General features: G+C 46.4%; 1 protein-coding gene across 13 annotated transcripts in view; it reads left to right on the top strand.

The window, feature by feature from the left end:
* PNISR (PNN interacting serine and arginine rich protein) overlaps positions 1-22,925 on the top strand; it is a 145,995-nt gene that overhangs the window by 11,596 nt on the left and 111,474 nt on the right. For 2 of the 13 annotated variants that reach the window (XM_029595378.1, XM_029595381.1), the window contains exon 2: positions 16,776-16,854. The exons of the other annotated variants lie outside the window; for them this stretch is intronic. The gene's annotated coding sequence lies outside the window, so the exon portion shown is untranslated. The remainder of the gene's footprint in view (positions 1-16,775; positions 16,855-22,925) is intronic. 13 annotated transcript variants of the gene reach the window in all.

A 22,925-nucleotide genomic window follows, 5' to 3' on the forward strand; every position in this document is an offset into this window, starting at 1 on the left:
CCTTATACAAATTTTATTGCATGATAAAACCAAGACCAGCATATATTAAACTTCATAAGCCATTTTCATTGTGTAGCCATTGGAAAGGAAGCCCAATTATTTAGAAAACTTTACACAAATCTTTGTTATAGACCAGCTTTTATCAGCATGCTTATAACTTAAAGTTTCACATTTAATAATTTATTTAGTGCATGTTGTCTGTCACAGTGCTAACACTTCTGAGATATGCATACTGCCTTTTAAATGAAAATTCTTGTCATCTACTTTCAGTCCATCTGTATGAACATTTCTAAAAGAGAGAGGGAATATTTATATTTATTTAGATTCCGCTTTTGCACATTTTTCAGCACTTCAAAGTGGATCACATTCAGGTACTGCAGGTATTTCTCTATCCCCAGAGGGCTTATATGTACAGGAGGCAATGGAAGGTAAAGTGACTTGTCCAAGGTCACAAGGAGCGACAGCAGACCTCGAACCCTGGTCTCCTGGTTCATAGCCCACTGCTTGAACTAGTAGTTGTGACTCTGTTCTTTTCACTTTCAAATAATAGAAGGACTAGGGGGCATTCCATGAAGTTAGCAAGTAGCACATTTAAGACTAATCGGAGAAAATTCTTTTTCACTCAACGCACAATAAAGCTCTGGAATTTGTTGCCAGAGGATGTGGTTAGTGCAGTTAGTGTAGCTGGGTTCAAAAAAAGGTTTGGATAAGTTCTTGAAGGAGAAGTCCATTAATGGCTATTAATCAATTTTACTTAGGGAATAGCCACTGCTATTAATTGCATCAGTAGCATGGGATCTTCTTAGTGTTTGGGTAATTGCCAGGTTCTTGTGGCCTGGTTTTGGCCTCTGTTGGATACAGGATGCTGGGCTTGATGGACCCTTGGTCTGACCCAGCATGGCAATTTCTTATGTTCTTATGCTCTAACCACTAGGCTACTCCTAGTGGGTGACATGGAGAGCGAATGAGAGAACAGTATTTCACTTATGGGTCCTAGTGGACTTAGCCCCCCGGCAACGGGAACGGCTGAGAGGCAGCGGGTGCAATACCAAGCGCGGCGGTGAAGGTACTTACCTCTCCCCCCGCAGCCGGAGACCGCCCGGAACGAAACTGGGAAACGCCGAGACAAGGTAAAGTAGAAAACGTTTTCTAAGTCCCCGGTCTCCGAGGCTCGGATAGCCGCACAGATTGCCTGCCGGCGTCTGTACCATCGGATACGATCCGGATACGAGGTCCGGATAGACCCCTATCGGATACGAGGGTCCTCCCACTTGGAGACCCTCTGAGATGGTCGCCATCTTGCTCGCATGGTCGCCGACGCCATTTCGTTGCTCTGTCCGCCTTACTGAACTGTGCGCACTGGGATGAACTGGGCGCATAAATTACTTGTGTGAACAGCGGCACGCGCATAGGTGCCGTACGCACCGCTACGCGCACAACTGTGCCGGGCGCACAAGTTAAGGCCGTCCGCACAGCGGCGCGCGCATCCCGGCCTACACGCACATCTTGGGCACACCCGGAACGCATAACTAAGCCGGCGCACACATTAAACGCAAGGACCTGGGTTTCAGTGACCTACGCGCACAAGCCAAGAAACCAAGGCACAAGCCCTCTGCCCAGCCTGCCACATAAGAGCGGCGCAGCACGAGGAGGCCACGGCTCGGTGTCTACAGTGCAAGGAGGCCCTGGGAGAACCTGGACAAGGCCCTCCCCAGCCAGTACAGGAATCTGGACCTCTCGGTCCCCAGCATGACCCATCCCCAAACGGGGTTCCTGGGGAACGCAGCGGCCTTTAATCTAGACCCAGGATCCTTCTCCTGGCTAGAATTCTTTAAGGGTCTACACACTTTTGTCCACATGCAACCGCCACCAATGGCACAGACACATCCGCCACCAGAGGACCCTTGCCTCCCAAGGCTCTCCATGCCTTCCAGTGATGTGCCCCCCCCCCCCCCCCCGGCCAAAAGCCTCACTATAGGGGACATGGACACCTTGGACGAGGGTCAAGACCCCCTGGAGGAAGGGAAAATACCTCCAGGAACAGAACCTTACTGAACCATGAAGCATTTCTTCTCCAAAGACGAGATACTAGATCTCGTGACTCTCAGCTTGAAGGCGCTCACCATTCCAGCCACAAATGCCACAGAGGAATCAAAGACGAACCCTTTCCTAGAAGGGCTCCGTCAGGCCTCCTGCCATTTCCCCTTGCTGCAAGCCGTACAATAGCTGATCAACTTGGATAGGATGCCCCAGAGTCCAGTTTCAAAGGGGGGCGGGCCCTGGAAGCCCTATATCCACTGGAACCCTCAGCCAAAGATCTACTAGTGTTCCCCAAAGTGGGCGCCATGCTCTGTGCGATCACAAAGTGCACTACCATCCCAGTTGAGGGAGGAGTGCACTCGAGGATGCCCAGGACAGACGTCTGGAATCCATCCTTACAGTCATTCGACTTATCAGCTATGCCTGCTGTACCATAGTAACACGTGCCTGCTTATTCATGATCAGGAACGCAACACATGCCTGCTTATCCACAACCAGGAATGCTGCCACGCCTGGCGAAGCACTAGAACCAGCGGTATCCTTCCTCACGGATGCGACCTCTGATCTGGTATGCACCTCAGGCAGAAGGCACCTCTGGCTCAGAAGTTGGTCAGCTGACGCGACTTCCAAGACTAAACTCACGAGAATGCCCTTTAAAGGAGTCCTCCTGTTCGGAAGCGAACTGGAGAAGTTGGCCAACAAATGGGGCGAATTCCCAGTACCTCAGCTACAGGAGGACAAGAACAAAAGAAGCCAACGCCCCTCTCCCCAATTACCTGGGGGCAGAGGATCACAGCGCTTCTGACCCTACAAGAGTACATACCAAGCCCCTTGACCCGTAGGCAGGGGCCAGTCCTTTCGGAACAAACACAAGAGAGGAGTCGGCTCGGGCACAGGCCCCAGCCGCACCTCACAATGAGAATCAGCCGACCCATCCACAGGAAGAAGCCATAGGGGGCAGACTTGCCTTATTTTACCAAAGATGGATCGAGATAACAGCGGACAAGTGGGTCCTAACCATCATTCGAGAGGGATACTATCTGGACTTCCACAACATCCCTCCGGACAAGTTCGTGAAATCTCCTTGCTACGCACCCTCCAAGAGGACGGCAGTGGAAACCACACTGGCCAAATTGCTCGCCCTAAAGGCCATAATACTGGTGCTCATGCAACAACAAAATACTGTCAGGAAAACCACAAGGATTAGATGCCACTGTCTTTTTCAAACCTTTATTGCAGTGGAGACGTATATATTCCTATAGCCCGACTTTGGCCAAGTTTCGCCGTTAACAGAATAACTGCCTCAGGGGCTAAAAACAAATTGCAATAAAGAAATTTTCAAATATGGGCAAACTGCAATTGAATTAATTGTTCATTACTCCACTTTTATTTTTCATTTTAATGTCACCATTGTAAATATGATATTTTACTAATGAATTGTTTTTATATATGATTTTGTATTAGAAATGTTTTTATTGGATAGTCATTTAATATTTATGGTATTTTGATTATTTATCATCTATTTATATTAAACCAAGCGTGTTATATGATTTGTTTTTAGCCCCTGAGGCAGCTGTTCTGTTAACGGTGAAACTCGGCCAAAGTCGGGCTATAAGAATATATACGTCTCCACTGCAATAAAGGTTTGAAAAAGACCGTGGCATCTAATCCTTGTGGTTTTCCTGATGGCTTTCTTAGATCGCCTACCTTCTTGCTTTTTGGGACAACAAAATACTGGGCACTATTCCATCTATTTTATCATTCCCAAGAAAGAGGGAATGTTCTGGCCCATCCTTGACCTCAAGACAGTCAACTGCTACCTGAGGGTGCCACACTTCCACATTGAAACCCTGCACTCGGTCATAAGGGCGATACAGCCGGGAGAATTCCTTACATCCCTGGACCTGTCAAAAGCCTACCTGCACATTCCAGTCCATCACGAGCATCAGCGATTCCTGCGCTTCACGATCCAGGGCCACCACTACCAGTTCCGGGCGCTACCCTTTGGGCTAGCCACAGCCCCCTGCAAGTTCACTAAAATCATGGTGGTAGTGGCGGCGACACTGAGGAAAGAAGGAATCCTCGTACATCCATATCTGGACGATTGGCTGATCAGGGCAAAATCTCCAGACGAAAGTCACGAGGCGACCACCAGAGTCAAGACTCTACTGGAGAGCCTCGGGTGGGTCATCAACACAAACAAGAGCTGACTGCAGCCCTCCCAATCTCTAGAATACCTGGGAGTCTGGTTCGACACCAGACAAGACAAGGTCGTTCTTCCCCCTACAAGGAGAAGAAAACTGATGAACCAATTGTGAAACCTGTTAGGAGGTCCCTGCCCCAAAGTATGGGACTACCTCAAAGTCCTCTGACTCATCACATCAACCCTGGAAGTGGTCCCATGGCCAAGAGCCCACTTGCGACCGCTATAGCGCTCCCTACTGTCACGATGGAATCCGGTGTCCCAGGACTACTCCGTTCGCCTCCAGCTCCCGGAGGAAGTGTGGAATCAGCTCCAATAGTGACTATAAGAAGACCATCTAAGCAAGGGAGTAAGGTTATCTCCACCAACCTGGGTCTTGCTCACCACAGATGTGAGCCTATGAGGGTGGGGACCCCAATGCCAGGAACTGACGGCCCAGGGGCAATGGAACAAGGAAGAGTCGGGGTGGAACATCAGCTGACTGGAAGCCCGGCTGGTTAGACTAGCCTGCCCACGGTTCCGTCACAGACTCCAAGGCAAATCTGTCAGTCATGTCTGACAACGCCACAACAGTTGCCTACATCAACCGCCAGGGAGGAACCAGAAGCCAACAGGTGTCCCTGGAAATAGATTCCCTAATGGCGTGGGCGGAAGCAAACCTACAAGGGATCTCAGCCGCCCACATTGCGGGAAAAGACAATGTCACTGCGGACTACCTCAGCAGAGAAAGTCTACACCCAAGGGAATGGAAGCTGTTGACCACAGCCTTCCAGTTGATAGTAAACCGCTGGGGAACCCCAGCCATGGATCTCCTGGCAACCCGGTCCAACGCCCAAGTTCCAAACTTTTTCAGTCGCAGACGAGAACCACAATCCCAAGGGATCGATGCCCTCGTCCAGACCAGGCCACAGGAAGACCTGTTATACACCTCCCCCCCGTGGCCACTACTGGGCGGGATCATCCGCAAGATAGAGCACCACAGGGGACTAGTTCTTCTAGTGGCCCTGGACTGGCCAAGAAGGCCGTGATGGGGAGCCCTCTCCCTCTGCCTCCATGCAGGGATCTGCTCCAGCAAGGCCCGATCCTCCACGAAGACCCAACTTGATTCTCTCTTACGGTCTGGCCATTGAGAGGACACGCCTGAAGAAGAGCGGATACTCGAGGGTGGTGTTTGACACCTTGCTCCGAGCACACAAGTTCTCCACATCGGTAATCTACATACGAATATGGAGAATATTCGAAGCCTGGTGCGAAGACCACGACGTCCTTCCGCAGACAGCCAAAATTCCCACGATCCTGGAATTCCTGCAGGACGGCTTCCAGAAGGGGTTGTCCTTCAACTCCATCAAGGTTCAGGTGGCCACGTTGGCATGCTTCGGAACCAAAGTGGAAGGCATTAGCCTAACATCTCATCCGACTCCCGCTTCCTGAGAGGGGGTCAAGCAGATCCGTCCACCCTTAAAGTGGCCGGTACCCCTATGGAACATCAGTCTAGTACTAGACTTCCTAGCGGGAGCCTCCTTCACACCTATCTGCGGTCTGTCTCTACGACTACTAACCTCGAAGACTGCATTTCTAGTGGCAATACGTTTGGCCCGTTGCATCTCCGAACTTCAAGCACTATCCTGTCGGAAACCCTTTCTCAGGTTCACACAGGGATCCATAGAGCTACGCACTGTCCCCTCCTTCCTTCCAAAGGTGGTTTCTCACTTCCATCTAAACCAAACCATCTTGCTGCCATCTCCAGACGAGCACAAGGGCTCGGAAGAATCTCGCCATCTTCGCCACCTTAACGTCGGCAGTCTCCTAGTCCGATACCTGGAAAGGTCGGAACCCGTACGAAAGACGGACCAATACGTCCTTCACAGCGGGAAGAAACAAGGAGAAGCGGCCTCGCAGGCAACCATAGCCCACTGGATCAAAGAAGTAATCAAGGCGGCCTACGTAGAGGCAGGCAAGCCTCCACCGCTACAAGTCAAGGTCCATTCCATTAGAGCCCAGGCAGTGTCCTGGGCGGAAACAAAGATGCTATCACCCACCAAGATCTGTCGGGCGGTGACATGGTCCTCCATTCACACCTTCGCCAGGTTCTACCACCTGGATGTTCAAGCTCTGGAGGACACAGCATTCGTAAGGGCAGTACTAAGTGGGTTACGGGCAGCGTCCCACCCGGTTCGGGAGTAGCTTTTGTATATCCCATTGGTCCTGAATCCTTCTGCTACACGCTAGGAAATGGAGAAATTACTTACCTGATAATTTTCATTTTCCTTAGTGTAGACAGATGGATTCAGTATCCCACCCACGGCTGCTGCTATGCACGAAAACCTCGGGAGTCAATTCCCGAGAGCAAGACAAATACGGGTAAGCCACGCTTCCCTTCAGCTAGGACACCCATAGTTACCGGGTGTCGGCGTTTCTCGATTGAGGGCACTGGCGGTTTCCAGCTATAGTCCACGTCAACCAGTTCAAGTTGATCACGTTTCTCAAGTTATTCAAGTTTAAACAAAGTTAACCAAGTTATCCAGACATACATTTATCCACAATTGCTTTGAGATGAGAATACCGAAGAGCAGAGCTTCCTTCATGGATATATATACTGGTGCTGACATCAGATTGAAATCTGACTCCATCTCCAACTGCTATCAGGAGCACACTATACCCATTGGTTCTGAATCCATCTGTCTACGCTAAGAAAAACGAAATTATCAGGTAAGTAATTTCTCCATTGCTTTGGCCCCACTGCAGCTCTTTTCCTTCTCATCCAGGCACTGATTGGCCCAGAAGCTGCTTCCCCTCCCATCCCTTTTCCCTGAGGGCCAGTCAGGACAGTTGCGGTAATGTCAGTCATTGCCTTACTTTTATTGTCCCAGCGCTGTCTTGCCAATCTTCTGAAGTGGTCTATAGTCTGCCCTACCCTGGGGTATTATGAAAATTAGCATGGTTATACATGCTGTTAAAGGATACAAATTGCATAATTCCTGCAGTGTACATTTTGCCCCGCTTTCATTATCTCCTGTCCCCATGCATCTTATAGGCTGACAGCACCCAATACTCTCCTCTCAAAAAAAAGTTGCAAAAACTGAATTTATTAAATGTTAGTGGCAAATACTAAGTGCAGGAGATAACGCTAATCCAGAATAGAGCACTGACATTGTCTGTAATTATGCATTTTAAAATATTTAAAAAGTACATACAATATATGGTCATTTAAAATATTCAGAAGCCACACAATCCAATACACAGAAAAACATTTTATGCTATTCTTTTGTCTCTCTTCCTCATTTTCTTTGTTACATCTTTCCATATGTTTGTCATTTGTTCTGATACCTTTTTTCCTGTACTTCTCTCCATCTCTCCCTACATTTTTCATCTCACCTTTTCATCATGTCTTCCAACTTTCCTCCTCCCTATCTCTCTCCTACGTGATTCATTTCTCGTCCTCCAACCCATTTTCACCTTGGTCTTTCCTCCCTGTCTCAGGCCCTATTCCAATCCCATTTCATCTTTTCTAGTCTCCCTTTTGCCTGATTCACATTCATCTTTGAAAGCTTCCTTTTCACTCAGTCCCTCACTTTTGCTTTCTTTTTTACTTCCTTCCCCCTCTAGTAAGTACTTTAAGTCTCTGCCAAGCTTGGGAGCTACTCTTCTTCTTGCATGCATGGCCAGGGGCCACTTCCCCCTCCCAAGGTGCGTGATTTCAAGGGGGCTCAGTCTCTAGGCTGGAAACCATGGTAACCCTGGTGCCTGACATTTCAGCAGCACTGAACTATTGTGCACCTATGGAAATCAGTGGTAGAAAATTAATAGAAACTGCCAAATGAAAACTGGTCTTATAGCATTCTTCATAAAAAGATGTCTTTGTTTTCAGTGAATTTTTTTTCACATTTAGTTTTAAGTACAGATATACATAACAGTAAAATATTTGCTGTATCTCTGTACTGTGCATTTCTTACAGAATATTTTCTGAGCAGCTAGTGTGAGGGGCTACATGTATGAGAAATGCAAGGCCACCAGTTTGCAGTAGAATTTCTTTGAAAACAAGCAGGATGTTTATTCTTACAAGTGGGTGCCATTATCTAGAACTTTAAGCATGCCTCACTGGGCATGTGTATCATGCCACTGCTGTGTGTTCATGCTGGGGCCCCTTCAGTCTCATCTTTTCTGTGGAGCCCACTAGTCGCAGATTTCTTCTGCTGACCCTGGATCCATTCGACATCCTTCCTGACAGGATTTTTCATCCCTAGATGGTTTGTTTTTTTTTTAAAGCTTGTTTTTGGTGTTCATGCAGTGCACTGAGGCATTGACAGCATAGCGATCATTGAGTTGATGAATTTCATGATGGTGGTTTTTCCTTTTGTTCCTCGAATGTCTGCCAGTGGCTTCACAGATTCCCGTGATAGATGTATCCTGTGCCTGAGGGCCACCCATGACATCTAGGAATGTCGACTTTGCATGACCATGACTCCTAGGGGGGTCCTGGCTTGACCTGATGGAAAAACTCATTGACATCTGTTAAGTCCAGCCCATTAGTAACTGCATCGGTGATATTAATGTTGATGGAGCCAGGAACTGCATCAGCATTGGGAGGGCTATGAATTCCCTCAACTTTGAGGATCAGGAGGACTGTTGTCTGCCTGCTCCCACCTGAAGAAAGTAAAGGGTTTAGCCTCTTTGGTTCCAGCATCGATATACAATGCCAGGAGTAGAGACATTCTATCTGCAGCAATGAGACCCCCCTTGAAGCACTCCCATGGTGATGAGAGTTCATCTTTGATGCATTCTTTGGAATCACGCAGTCTCCACAGATTCAGGTGTTTGCCATCGATAACCTCTGGTTTCCTAGAAAGATGTGGCCACCCCAATTTGCTACCCAACAGACGTTGGCATCATCAGTCTTTTGGGAGGAGCTGGACAAGAAAATCCTGCAGGCTTTGGATTAGACGATACACAGAATCAGGGCACTGGCATTGAGGGCATAGATGTTGATGCAGACTGATGTCTAGCTGATATTTGTCTCTCTAGCCATTCAGCAGCTTGGTATCATTGTCAGTTCCTGGAGAAGACTAGACATTGATGTCTGTAACACACTTCTCAAAAAAGTGAGAGAGCATTGCCCACCCCATCTGAAGGGTGCTTACACCCACATAGAGTTCCAGGAAATATCTCAATTTGTAGTAGGGTATCATCGCTTCCAGTATCGTATCCTGCCTTTTGGCTTGGCGTCCGCACCACAAAATGTCTCACCATGGTAGCTGTGCAGTTATGCAAATTAGGAGTGCATGTGTTTTTCTCTGCTTTGATAATTGATTGGTCAAGAGCACACCTCAGGTAGGTGCCATAGAATCAATGTGCAGAACCATTTAGATGTTGGAGTTGGTCCATTAACGAGTCCATCCTCAATTGAAGTTTAAGAGCACTGCTAGACATGACTCGGGTAAGGAACGTCCTTCCACAACTGAGGGCTATCACGTTGATATCTATAGTGGAGAGGATTCAAGCGAGTTGTCAGGCATCAGCATGGGAAAGTTGAGGTAGTTGTGCCTCAAACCACTTACTATCTTTGAGATAGTGTCTGCTCAAGGACTCCCTACATGGAGTGAATAGATTCCAGTTTGACTAGAGGTATATGCTTCTCATTTCCTCCAGTCCAAATTGTTCTGACTACAGATGTGTCCATTGGGTTGAGAGAGTCTCTGTACCCAATGGACACCAATGTGTCCATTGGGTCTAGAGAGTCTCTGTACCCAATGCCTATAGTCAGCTTGGGAAAGGCTTCGTCAGATAAACTTACTGGAGCTAAGGGAGGTTCAGTATGCTCTGAAGACTTTCAGAGATAAGTAGGCTAACAAGGTAATCCTTGTCTAGGATGGGTAGTTAAATAGCAATGTTCTATTTCAACAAGCAGAGAGGAATAGGATTGTACCTCCTGTATTTGGAGATTGTCCAAATGTAGGACTAAGCCATTTCTCAGGAAATGGTCCTCAGAACCACATACCTGGGAGGCAATGAGAATGTCCCGGTAGACACAGTCGAACCCCACATATGGTCCCTGGACTGGAGGGTTGCGAGCCAGATGTTCCATGAATGGAGCACACTCCTATTAGATCTGCTCATTTTCTCTTAGAACAGAAGTGTTCCACTCTTCTGTTCCTAGAAATGGACCCAAGTCAAACTAGCCCGTGATGCCTTCATCCTCGATTGGAGTTGGTGTATACATACCTTACAATTCTGCTTATTGAGAAGATTTTGCTGAAGCTCAGAAGAGGCCGAGGAATTATGATTCTCATAGCTACCTTTTGGTCAAGATATATTTGGTTTCTGCTATTGAGATGACCATCAGGGACCCAGTCAGGCTGGGGAATTCCCCAACAACCCTTATTAAAAATCAGGAGTGGTTGCATCATCCCAATGTCAAGTCCTTGGCTCTCTCTCAGCTTAGATGTTGAGAGGGTAGCTTTACAATTCCTAGATCTTTCAGAAGATGTCTTGTGTTTCTGGCTTCAAAGAAGGATTCCAGAGAAAGTCCTATGAAGTCAAGCAAACGTTTTGCCTGTGGCTTGAAGAAAAGACAATAGATCTCTTCTGCTTCAAACAAAAACTGCTTGATTACCTTCTACGTCTTTCAGAGTCAAATCTCAAGGTCAAATTAGTAAGGGCTCACCTTAGTGCAATTGGCACCTATCATCACTATATAGAAGGTAGACCTACCTCTGTATGGCCTTTAGATGTCTGATTCATGCTGTGCAAGCTTCATTTGAAGCCTCCCATCAAGCCTCCTGCTGTGTTTTAGAACCTCAGGGTGGTACTGATCCAGCTGATGAAAGCCACCATTGAGCCTCTGCACGCCTGTGAGCTGAGATACCTGACCTGGAAGGTCATATTTTTGGTAATAATGATTTCAGTATGTGGGGTCCTCAAGCCCTAGGCTTTCGTGACTTATCTAGCTTATACTAAATTTCTTCATCTTAGTCGGTCATTCTTCTAACATTCTTTCCCAGGCTTCATGTCCACAAAAGTGAACAGGTGGTACATGATTTGGACTGCAAAAAAGACTTGACCTTCTATCTGGAACAGACTGAGCCTGTAGAAAGTCCACTCAGCTCTTTCTTTCTTTTGATACCAAAAAATCTGAGATTGCTGTTGACAAACACACACTTTCAAATTGTCTAACAGTTTTTATCTCCTTCTATTATGCCTAGGTGGGCCATTTCAAGACATATTGTTAGTCATGCCAGCGTCCGTGGCCCACCTAAAATCGGTCTCTATGGAAGAGATCTGCGAGGCTGTAATGTGGAATTCTCTCAACACATTCACATCTCAGTATTGTTTGGACAGGAACTCCCAATGTGGCAGTAGGTTGGCCAGTCTATCCTGAGGAATCTTTTTGAAGTGTAGAACCCAATTCCACTCTTCCTAGGGCCCATTATTTTTGTTCCAGGCTGTCTTTATGAAAGACAAGAAATACAGGAAAGGCTCGTGGGCACGGTTTTGGTTTTCCCCTTTTCGTTCAGGGCAGTCTGTAGCTAGGGATTCCTCGCTTGTGAGGAGTCCCAAACCTGCTTGTCCTTAGAGAAAGCAGAGTTGCTTAGCTGGAACAGATGTTCTTAAATATAGAAATGACAGCAGAAAAGGACCAAGCTTATGGTAGCATCAGCCGTGCCATACAGGTCTCTCCTGCAATGGTAGCATCAGGGAGTGGCATCTGCCATAACATACAAGTTAACCCCATACTTGGTTTCCCAAAACATTAAAGTCAGGGCCCTTGTTGGTTACTGTCTGAGTCTGATTCCCCATTATCTCTTGCAGTTGAAACAGAGAGCAACGCTGAAGTTACATCACAAGTTTAAGGCTTATTGTTTAAGAGTAGTAACTTTTGCATCTGCAGGCTACCCCCATACTTATTTGTTTTCCCAGATCGTAAAATTCAAGGTCCTTGTTTGTTGCTATCTGAAACTAATTCCCTTTTTCCCCCTGCCATTATAGCAGAGAGCAATAATGAATTGCATCAACAGTATGAAGGCTTATTGGTTAAGGGTTGTAACCGCCACACCAGCAAGTTACCCCCATGCGCACTTTTCCATCATCTAACCTTTAGGGATCCACAGTGTTTATCCCATGCTCCTTTTAAATTTTCTACCGTTTTTGTTTTCACCATCTCCTCTGGAAGGGCATTCCAGGCATCCACCACCCTCTCCGTGAAGAAATATTTTGACGTTTTTCTGAGTCATCCTTCCTGGAGTTTCATTTCGTGACTCTTAGTTCTAATGATTTCTTTCCAATGGAGAAGGATTGTCTCATGTGCATCATTAAAACCTTTCCGGTATCTGAAGGTCTGTATCATATCTCCCCTGCATCTCCTCTCCTCTAGGGTATACATGTTTAGTTCCTTCAATCTCTCCTCACAGGTCATTTGATGGAGACCTCCCACCATTTTTGTCACCCTTGTCTGAACTGCCTCCATCATGTCTCTGTCCCTTTTGAGATATGGTCTCCAGAACTGAACACAATACTACAGGTGAGGCCTCACCAAGGACCCCGTACAAGGGGATTATCACCTCTTTTTTCTTACTGGTTATTCTTCTCTCTATGCAGCCCAGCATTTTTCTGGCTTTAGTTATCGCCTTGTCACATTGCTTTGCTGACTTCAGATCGCTAGACACTACCACACTAAGGTCCCTCTCTTGCTCCGTGCACAACAACCCTTCACACCCCCCCCCCCCCCCCCCCAATCACATACGGCTCTTTTGGATTACCACACCCAGATGCATGACTCTGCAATTCTTGGCATTGAATCCCAGCTGCCATATCTTTGATTACGGTTCAAGCTTCCTTAAATCATGTCTCGTTCTCTCTACTCCTTCCAGCACGTCCCCTCTTTTGCAGATCTTAGTATCATCCACAAATAGATGAACTTTACCTTCTATCCCTTCTGTAATGTCACTCACAAAGATATTGAACAGGACTGGGCCCAACACCGATCCCCTGTTGCACTCCACTTAATGCCACTCTCTCATCAGAGTAGGTTCCATTTACCATCACACACTGTCTTCTATCCATCAACCAGTTTGTTACCCACGCCACAAACTTGGCGCTCACTCCCAAGCTTCTCATTTTATTCACAAGCCTCCTATATGGGACCATATCAAAAGCTTTGCTGAAATCCAAGTAGATCATATCGAGTGCTCTTCCTTAATCCAATTCTTTAGTCAACCAATCAAAAAAATCAATCAAATTTGTCTGACAGGACCTTCCCCCGGTGAATCCATGCTACCTTGGGTCCAGCAATCCTCCTGAGTGTAAGATAGTTCGCTATCCTTTCCTTCAGCAGAGTCTCTATTACTTTTCCCACCACCACCGAGGTGAGGCTAACCAGCCTTAAGCTTCCAGCCTCCTCTCTGCTGTTCGAGGACAATTCTCCCCAAACATACCTACCTTCCCTTGGAATTGTTTTCTCCAGGTATAAGCTAATTTATAGACTGAAGGAGCTCATGCATGAACACATGGCAGTATGGCTTGTTGCATTTGCAAAGTATATATACTTTAATTTTGGGATTTTATTTATCTTTTATATATTTTCCCCAGGAATTTAATAGGGTTTATTTTGACAAATACATAAACAGGTGAAAATCAATGGGGACAAAAAGGTTTCATCATTTTTCCAAGAGAATTTCGGAATTAATTTTGGTGGACTAAGACCTCCCACTATCCCATTCCCCCACACCTTTATAACCTCCCCTCAAATGATCTTTCAGGTGATCCTGGTCCCCTCCATCATTTCCCCTTTTTCTCCTTCCACTTTTTCATTGTCTCCCTTATTTCCAAAAATCGACTTCTCCCTCCCCCCCAAGATTCCCCTCTTTCTCTCGCCCCTCATAAAATCTCCCTTCCCCCAAACTTTATTCATTCTTACTAGCTGTGGTGACTCTGGTTCCTTTTCTCTTTCATTTTCAAAAGCATGTTCATATTCCTGCACTCCGCAGTGCAAGCTCTACTCTGAAATTCTGAGTTTTCGCTGAGGCAGGGATCCTACCAGAAACGTCTGGTGGCAGGCTGCTGTTCATCTGTATTTGGGTAAGTGATTATGAAGCCATGCTCTTAAGACTCCAGGAAAGGGCTGGAACCAAAGCATCGGCCAGAGCATGGCTTCACAGTCCACATAAAATCAGTTTAAACTGATTATAACCTTTGAAAAAATCAAATTTATGAATGAAAATCTGTTTAAACTGAAAATGAAGGTCCCTATTTACATGTTACTGGGGAATTGCACCAAACTATTTATCGGTGTTAGCTGCCACCTGTTGCTGTTCTTCTTGTGCCTGCCAGCACCTCCCCTCTCCATACATCACTGCTGCTCATTTTGTGGCCACCAGCACCTCCCTTCTCTGTCTGCTGCTGCTGTCTCTTGTTCTGTCTTTATCTTCCATCTCCATCCACTACCACTGTTATCCTATGGCTTATTTATTTATTTATTTAGCGAGATTTATATACCGTCATTCGGAAACGTCAAAATAACGCCATCATAACGGTTTACAGAATAAGGTTATAGGGATAAAGGGGATGACAAGGGGTGTAAAAACATAATATGTTAGGCTTAGTAGTAAACAAATTCATGCTTAAGATCAAAACAAGTTCATTCTTATTTTAGAAAAGCATAGTTGTGCTGATAATCATTTAATCATGAGGTTGTAATGGAGGGCAGTGATGATTAGTTGATTCTTTGGGTGGTTTGAAATGCTTTATTGAATAACCAAGTTTTTAATTCTTTTTTGAATGTTTTTAGGTTTTCTTGAATTCTGAGTTTAGTTGGGAGGGAGTTCCAAAGTTTTGGGCTACCAAGGGATATCGCTCTATTTTGAGTAGAGGTGAGTTGATTTGAGTGCATTGGTGGTGTTTTTAGGAGTCCTTTATTTGCTGACCTCAGGTTTCTACCTGGGGTATGGAGTTGAATGTAGGGGCTTAGCCAATTTTTCTGTTCTTCATATATAATTTTATGTAGGATGGAAAGGACTTTATATTCGATCCTGTATTTTATTGGCAGCCAATGAAGTGATATGAGGGTTGGGGTGATGTGGTCATGCTTTTTGGCACCTGAAAGGATTCTTGCAGCTGCATTCTGCAGGATTTGGAGAGGTTGAATGGTGTTTAGAGGTAAGTTGAGGAGTAGAGAGTTGGAGGAGAAATAGCCTAGTGGTTAGAGCAGTGGACTGTGAACCAGGAGACCAGGGTTCGAGTCCTGCTGTCGCTCCTTGTGACCTTGGGCAAGTCACTTTACCCTCCATTGCCTCAGGTACAAAAACTTAGATTGTAAGCCCTCTGGGGATAGAGAAATACAGTACCTGAATGTAAACCGGTGTGATATCTCAATTGAGATTGAATGTCGGTATATAAAAATAATAAATAAATAAAATAAATAAATAGTCTATATTGGGGAATAATAATGATTGCAAGACTGTTCTGAAGTCATTATTTGAGAGAAATGGTTTTAGATGACGGAGTGTAAGTAGTTTATGATATGGCTTGCCAGTACTTCTCTGTTTTGTCCACTGTTGCTCGTTCTTTGGGCACATCTTCTTTCATCTGCTGCTGTCTAATGAAGCTGCTTCTCTTTTGGCCACTGGCATCTCATCTCCACTGTTTCTATTATGATTGCTGACACTTTGTCTCCATAGAAGTGCTCGTCATTTGTCCACTGAAGCTGGTTTCCTACATCTGCAACACCCTGACTTCAACCTCTTCACCTCTGTCATGCCAGAGACTCTGGTGTGAGGGTTATTATGAGGAGAATCTTTAGCAGAAAAGTATAGAGGATGACTAGAAAGCAGGGGTAGATGCTAGAATGGAGGGGGGGGGCAGAGAAGTATGAAGGAGAGAAGAGAGAAGTCACTTAAAGGGAGAGGAGCAAGACAGAAATAACAGAAAATAGTGGGTGAAAGGAAATAGAGCTGAAAAGCAAAAGAAACTAGAAAAGAAGGAAAAGGAACTGAAATGTAAAAAGATGAAAACAAAAAGTATCCAGCTGCACATAGTAAAGATTAAATAATTATTTTGATAAGGCAGTATATTTCAGTTTTGATAGATTTGTAATAAACTTGATGTTCACATTGTAAATTAATGTACCATTGTAGTAAATTTATGTGCGCACACTACAGAATCTTGAAAATGTTGCTGCAGAATTTTGACTGTTGCCACAAAATCAGTTCACTTATTGCCCCAGAAAATCTGAGGCTTTGCATAAATACGCTGTGCACAAGGTGACCCTTCAGTGCAGCGAGTCAAGCAGAAAGCTAGAAGTTAGGTTGAAAAAAAGGAACAGAGGTTCATCACATTCAGGTTCTTTAATTGCAACAGACAGACCTAATAAATCTTTCTTGAAAGATGCACACACATTTCTGGTATGCAGTATTGGCTTCCATTAATATGTATGTTTAAGTGTATCTCTTAACTAATACTAGTTCTAATGTTGCTAAAAAAAAACTAATACATTCTTAAGGCATTTTGTTGATGCTGATTGTCTGTTTTTGACAATTCCTAGTTGTAGATAAGTTGCATGGAATTCTGGTACCAGAATTTGAAAATTCGGCATCATTTGTGCAGCATGTTTGCAGTGTAAAGTAAGTCCATCTATTGCCATTAAATAGTGAGCACTCGTTGCACATCGAATGAAATAATTTATTAATTAGAAATTGAAAACCACATTACAAATTCTTATTTATGTTAATTGTCAGACTTTGCCTATTCTTTAAATATCCCTGATATGTTAGTCATAAGGGGAAATTGTATACTATACTCACAGCATCTAGTATCTTGTGTGAGATTATTCACAATTCTTCATCATATATATGGCAAATTTGAATTGCATGAAGTTTATCTCTCACTATGCAACAAAATCAATCTTTTATTGAAACTTTCACAGTTTTTAAATAATTTTTAAATTATATACAAATATAAAATTTACCAAATACAAAAATCAACTATTTATCAAATAGACATGTTAACATTTTTAACTATCAATTACCACGTGTGCCTTCCTTTTCGAATGGTTTATGGGGTTATGGTACTTATCGACGATATCAATCAATAAACCATAGAAACCTCCCAATAATTTGAACAAGACGCTTGTATTAACTATGTTTGACCTTCATAATAGGCATCATCGTACAATGCTCTGACTTTATTACTGTGCCTTATATTTAATCATGGTCAGTGGTGGTGATAATCTCTTCTTTTCAAATATGCTTTTTTCTCAAAATACTGTAACAAAATCACAACGTGATAAAATTTGACGGTGTCAGATTTCCAAGTTAAGTTTGAATTTTTAATCACCTTGGGATTTTGTTACAGTATTTTGAGAAAAAAGCGTATTTGAAAAAAATAAGAAAAAAGATTATCACCACTGACCAATGATTAAATATAAGGTAGAGTAATAAAGTCAGAGCACTGTACAATGATGCCTATTATGAAGGACAAACATAGTTAACACATTTTTAACTGACGTCACTTTTGTGTTAAATTGAAAAACAGTGTAACTATCCTTTAATATTTTCTTGAAAGGCCTTATCTGTCCATGTATATGAGCTTATGTATGCATCACAGTTTGTCATTGTATTAATTATTTAGAAAAATCTCTACATATGTTTGATACATGGTTTATAACTTGTTGGCAGTAGTGCCAGTTGTCAAGGCTTCTATGAATTTAGTATCTTTTTTGCCAGCTGTGATACTAGCAGCTGCAGAATAACAAAGCACATCCAGGTCTTTGAGGCTGGTAAATGGTTGGCCACATATGGTGGTACAAGAACCTTTGTATAAAGATATCCCCTTAATAGAATTTCATCATTTCATCCAGGAATTATATCAAAATCGTCTTTGGTTTGATTTAAGAGATCTTCGAGGGATCACATTTTCTGATTTCTTTCTCTATCCACTCCAGCCTAATCTCTCCCTTCCTGGTCTCAGGCCAGGGGATGAGTTAGGGGGTGGGGTGAGGGAGGAACAGCAGGATAGAAGGAGTTGGATTAAGGAACAGAGTGCCTCTTCTCTTTCTTCTTGCTCTGTCTGCTCCAGCCTCATTCTCACACCTTCCTCTCCTGTTGCCTTCTGACTGCATGTGAGAGAGAGGGCTGGAGCAGCAAGCAGAGAGAGAGAGAGCTGAAACTGAAGGCAGGCACCCCATAGCTTTCTTCAAATAATTAAATTAGGAGTTGGGGGTGCTTCAGATTTGTTGATTATGCAATGGTTTGCTCTGCCAGCAGAAACTCATGAGCCTTTCCTAGCGTGTAGCAGATGGATATAGTGTACTCCTGATAGCAGTTGGAGACGGATCAGATTTCAATCTGACGTCAGCCTTAGTACATATATCCCTGCAGGAAGTGCAGCTCTTCAGTATTTTCCGTCTCCCTTGCAGTTAGGGACTCTGTGCACGCTAGCACAGTGTTAGAGTAATTTTACCAAAGAAAACCAAATTAAGAAGAAATCTTACCTCTACAGACGAACCCCGCTCTTCTGACACCCGTTGGGTCCCTCCCCCAGTTGAGATTTCCTGATGTGATTTCCGCGATCCCTCGGAGGTAAACCTCGGTCCGGCGGCCGACCCTCGGTGGGAACCTAGCCCTCGACATCGGGTAAGGCTGAGAAGCAGCGGGTGCAACCTCGAGCGTGGCGGTGAAGGTACTTTCCCTCTCCTCCCCCGCAGCCGGAGACCGCCCGGAACGAAACCGGGAAGCGCCGAGACAAGATAAGGTAGAAGTCTATTTAAAAGTCTCCAGTCTCCGAAGCTCAAGGAGATGCACAGGTCGCCAGCCGGGACCAGTGCCACCGGGTTGATCTTCCCTAGCAGGGCTTAGACCCCAGTCAGATCCAAGGGCCCTCCCACGTGGAGACCCTCCGAGGTGGTCGCCGTCACCATTTTGGCTCTGTTCGCCACCCTGTCCGCTGTTTCGATCCGTGCGCACAAATACCTTGTGCGCACAATGTCGCACGCACAAATACCAGATGCACATAAGCCACGCGCTTACTATGCCGGGCGCATAATTTCGACCTGTGCGCACAACAGCACACACATCTCCCTGTATGCGCTCACCAAACCTACGTGCGCAACTTCGCACACCGGAGCGCACAACTGTATTGTATGCGCGCAAGCCATGGCACCACCTGAAAATAAACTCAAAGCTCAGGGCTTTTGCCCAGCATGCCACATTAGAGCTGCACAGCATGAAGAGGCCACGGCCCTGTGTATACAGTACAAAGAGGCCCTAGGGGACCCAACTCATGGCCCTCCCCAGCCGGTACCGGACCCCAGCCTCTCGAGCAGTTCACCGGACCCAGCATTACACAGCGGGACCTCCCCTCAAACGGGGCTCCCCAGGGACATGGCGCCTCCTAGTCTAGAACCAGCATCTATCTCTTGGGTAAGGAATTCGTCAAAGGTCTGCATACCTTCATCCACATGCAACCAGGGCCTCCTATAATGCGGCCACAGGCTCCACCAGAGGACCTCAACAGGCCGGGACCCTCTATGCCCAGGGAAGTGATCCCACCGCCCAGAAGCCCCCTGGAGGAAGGGGAACTCCCTCCGGGGACAGAACCCCATCGAACCATGAGACGCTTCTTCACCAAGGACGAGCTTCCAGGCCTGGTCACACACAGCTTAAAATAGCTTGCCATCCCGGGCACAAGTGCCTCGGGGGAGCCTTAGACGAACCCACTATTAGAGGGATTCCGTCAGGCCTCCCGCCGTTTCCCACTATTACAAGCCGTCCAGCAACTAATTGACCTGGAATGGGATGCCCCAGAAACTACATTCAAAGAGGGCCGGGTTCTGGCAGCCATGTACCCTCTGGACCCAGCCGCCAAAGATCTCCTGGCATGTCCGAAAGTGGATGCCATGGTCTGCGCGGTCTTGAAGCGCACTACTATCCCAGTGGAGGGAGGAGCAGCACTCAAGGATGCTCAAGACAGACGTCTGGAATCTATCCTCAAACAGTCCTTTGACGTCTCCGCTATGTCTTTACAGATCGCGGCCTGCTGTGCTGTTGTGACACGCGCCTTCTTAGCACAGACCAGGAACAACACTCCTGGGGAGGCCCTGGAACCAGCTGTATCATTCCTCGCGGACGCCGCGTCAGATCTGGTACGCACAGCAGCTAAAGGAGTCTCATCTGCCGTGGCAGCCAGAAGACAAATCTGGCTCTGAAACTGGTCAGCTGACGCATCCTCCAAAACGAGACTCACAAGGATGCCTTTCAAGGGAACATTCCTGTTCAGTAGCGAACTAGAGAAACTAGCCAACAAATGGGGCGAGTCCCCACTGCCGCGGCTACCAGAGGACAGGAATAAGAGAAACCAGCGATCCTTCCCCAGGACCTCCAGGGGCAGAGGATCACAGCGCTTCAACCCATATAGAAGCTCATATCAAGCGGCCCACCCCACAGGCCGGAGCCAGTTCTTTCGGAACAAGCACAATAAAAGGGGAGCCAGCTCGGGCCCAGGTCCCAGCCGCACCCCACAATGAAAATCAGCTGACCCATCCAAAGGAAGAAGCCATAGGGGGCAGACTTGCCCTATTCTACCAAAGATGGGTCGAGATAACTTCGGACAAGTGGGTCCTATCCATCATTCAAGAGGGATATTACCTGGATTTCCACCACCCCCCTCCGGACAAGTTTGTGGAATCTCCCTGCCACGACCCTTCCAAGAGAATGGCAGTGGAATCTACACTGACCAGATTACTAGTCTTAGAGGCTATAACACCAGTGCCTCCCCAACAAATAAATACTGGCCATTATTCCATCTATTTTATCGTCCCCAAGAAAGAAGAAACGTTCGGACCTATCTTGGACCTCAAGGCGGTCAACCGTCACCTGAAAATTCCTCGCTTCCGCATGGAAACCCTACGCTCTGTAATAAGGGCGATACAATCGGGAGAGTTTCTTACCTCCCTGAATCTGTCGGAAGCCTACCTACACATTTCGATCCATCAAGAGCATCAGCGTTTTTCTACGCTTCTCGATCCTGGACCGTCACTACCAGTTCCGGGCACTACCTTTCTGGTTAGCCACTGCACCCTGGATGTTCACCAAGATTATAGTGGTGGTGGCAGCAACATGGAGGAAGGAAGGAATCCGCGTGCACCCTTATCTAGACGATTGGCTGATCAGAGCGAAATCCCCAAAGGAAAGCCACCAGGCAACCAACAGAGTCAAAACTCTCTACTGGAGAGCCTCAGGTGGGTGGTCAACACAAACAAAGAGCTGCCTGCAGCCTTCCCAATTTCTAGAATACTTGGGAGTCCGGTTCGACACCAAACAAGACAAGGTCATCCTGACACCGACAAGGAGATCAAAACTGATGACCCAGTTACGAACCCTGTTAAGCAAACTTTGCCCCACAGCATGGGATTACCTACAAGTTCTCGGCCTCATGGCATCCACACTGGAAGTAGTCCCATGGGCACAAGCTCACAGGAGACCCCTACAACGCTCACTACTATCATGATGGAATCCACTGTCCCAGAAATACATCGTACGGCTTCAGCTCCTGGACAGAGTTCGGGCCCAACTTCAATGGTGGCTACTAGAAGCCCTTCTGAGCCAGGGAACGAGACTATCCTCACCAACCTGGATCCTACTCACCACTGATGCCAGCCTACTAGGATGGGGAGCACGCTGCCAGGAGCTTAACCGCCCAAGGGTAATGGAATGAAGAAGAGTCGGGATGGAACATCAATTGCCTAGAAGCCCGGACAGTCAGACTAGCCTGCCTAAGGTTCGGTCACAGACTCCGAGACAAAGCGGTCAGAGTAATGTTGGACAACTCCACAACAGTGGCCTACATCAACTGTCAGGGAGGAACCAGAAGCCAACAGGTGTCTCTGGAAATAGACCTCCTAATGTCATGGGCGGAAGTGAATCTTCAAGAGATCTCGGCCATCTACATTGCTGGGAAAGACAACGTCGCGGCGGACTACCTCAGCAGAGAGAGTCTAGATCCAGGAGAATGGAAGCTGTCGACCACAGCATTCCAACTGATAGTAAACCATTGGGGAACACCAACCATGGACCTCCTGGCAAACTGGTCCAATGCCCAAGTACCCAGTTTCTTCAGCTGCAGGCGGGAACCCTGGTCCCAGGGAATCAATACCCTGGTACAGACCTGGCCACAGGAGACTCTGTTATACGCCTTCCTGCCATGGCCCCTATTGGGCGCGATCATCCACAAGATAGAACATCACAGGGGACCAGTACTTCTAGTGGCCCCGGACTGGCCAAGAAGTCCATGGTACGCAGACATGCGAAGACTGCTGACAGGGAACCCCCTGCTGATACCTCCACACAGAGACCTGCTCCAACAGGGACCGATCCTCCATGAGGATCCAGCTCAATTCTCTCTTACGGTCTGGTCACTGAGAGGACTCGCCTAAGAAGGAGCGGATATTCGGGGGCAGTAATTGACACCCTACTCCGAGCACGCAAGTTCTCCACATCCCTAACATACATAAGGATTTGGAGAGTATTCGAAGCCTGGTGCGAGGACCACGACGATATACCACGCTCAGTCAAAATTCCTGCAATTTTGGAATTCCTGCAGAAGGGATTGTCCCTCAACTCCATCAAGGTACAGGTGGCCGCATTGTCATGCTATGGAACCGAGAGCAGCAGCATAGCCTCTCACCCGGAGTCAAGCA

This window comes from Rhinatrema bivittatum, chromosome 3 (assembly GCF_901001135.1).
Source record: "Rhinatrema bivittatum chromosome 3, aRhiBiv1.1, whole genome shotgun sequence".
Taxonomy (NCBI): Eukaryota; Metazoa; Chordata; class Amphibia; order Gymnophiona; family Rhinatrematidae; genus Rhinatrema; species Rhinatrema bivittatum.